This window comes from Lagenorhynchus albirostris, chromosome 11 (genome assembly GCF_949774975.1).
Source record: "Lagenorhynchus albirostris chromosome 11, mLagAlb1.1, whole genome shotgun sequence".
Classification (NCBI taxonomy): Eukaryota; Metazoa; Chordata; class Mammalia; order Artiodactyla; family Delphinidae; genus Lagenorhynchus; species Lagenorhynchus albirostris.
Window position 1 is genome coordinate 7,965,152 of NC_083105.1, and position 1,842 is coordinate 7,966,993.

Sequence of the window (1,842 nt, forward strand, 5' to 3'; positions counted from 1 at the left end):
GGCTTGTGGCGCACGGGCTCTACAGCGCAGGCTCAGTAGTTGTGGCGCACGGGCTTAGTTGCTCCGGGCATGTGGGCTCTTCCCTGACCAGGGCTCAAACCCGAGTCCCCTGCATTGGCACCAGGGAAGCCCCCAGAGTAAGAGTTATTTGTTCAAATGATTTACTGCGTATCTACTGTGCTCTGGACACAACAGCAAACGGGAGGACGGCACAGTTCCTGCCCTCTTGGAGCTTCCATTCCAACATAATCCAAAGGAAAGGAGACCAACGCTTTCCGGCCCCGACAAGCGGGGGGGCATGGTGCTAACCGCTTTGACACCCGGTCGGCCACCTATGACCCTGGGAAGGCCTCAGTTCTTCGCTTCATCTGCAAAATGGGATGATAACGGTTAGCTCCTGACTCTCTGTTGCTCCCCCGGTGGTAGGGGGTGGGGATGCCGCCTAAGTGAAAGGGGATCGCAATAACTGCCCCGCCTCCATCCCCAGAGGGTCAGGGTGGGCCAGTGGGTCACGTGGCCGGGCGGCGCTCGCCGGTTCCCTGCGCCAACCGCTGGCCACCCCGCCTCGCCCCGGGGCACGCCCCCCACGCCCGGCGCGCGGCCCCCGCCTCCATCACCCCGCCCCCGCCGCCCGTCGGCTGGAATCCTGCAGCTCGTACCCGTGCAAGCCCGGCTGGTGCGGGGAGCAGCGGCGCGGGCTCGCTGGGACCGCTGAACAGCGGGGTCCAGTCTGGGGGCGTCAGTGACCGCCGTGTAGGGTGGGGGCGCTGGGGTCGACGGGAGAACTACTGAGTTGGGGGCTACAGAGCTGGGATGTCCGCCCCCGGGCTGCGCCCAGCGTGGGGGGAGGGGACGGCGCGACTTCCCCCCCTCCCCCCTTTGTCTTAGGCTGAGGACAGGGGCTGCGCTCGGCCAGAGCAATGAGCACAGTGCCTGGCGCGCAGCGAGCCCTCAAACTATCCCGGCCTTGATTGCAACCCCAGCGCGGGGAGAAAACAGGAAAGGGAGTGATAACTGGGCTGACAGAGGCTAACTGCCATTATTAAGCACCCAGGCTGGCCAGGCGCCGTCACCACCCTTTCCTTCCCGCGGTGGCAGCCTTGGCACACAGGGCGCACGTGTGTCCTAGGATTGTGAAAGAGGCAGAGCTGGGATGCGAACCTGGGCCATTTGGCTCTTGCCGGCTGCGCTAGGCTGAGGAAAACGCGTTCTTGAACCAGCCTTTGAAGATTGAGAAGGTTTGATGGGTGGAGATAACTGAGCGAGCTCTGCCCCAGTTCGCTGTAAGACCTTGGGAAGTCGTTTGATCTTTGAGGGCCATACTTTCCTCCGACGTGAAAATAGCTGGACTTAGGAAGACTGAGAACTAATATGTGAGTAGTGCTTTGCAAAGTGTAGAGCACTTTCAAATACGTTGTCATAGATAACGCCTCACAATTAACCCACCAAGGGAGTGTTTTTATTAGCCTCCCTTTATCAATAGATGGAGAAATTGCGTCCTAGAGAAGTTTATAAGATCAAGGAGCAGGGGCAGAGAATTAATGTTGAATAAATCAAAGGCTTGTAGGATAACTGCCTTGGATGAGCATAAAACTCTGAAACTGAAACACCCTGTGGCCTCACCGGAGCTCCTAGCTGTTAGTTTAAAACAATACTTTGGCTGGATCTGCTTGCCCCTTCCCAGCTCCCAACAACTGTGTCCCAGCAACCCAGATCACCAGGCCGCAGCAGTTTTAACTCTTATTATTTTTTAAATGGTTTCTGGTTTGGGTTGGACCAACTACGAGGAGTCCTTTAGGCAAAGTCAAAACTGGGAAGTAGTCGGATAGGGGGTTGCCTGAA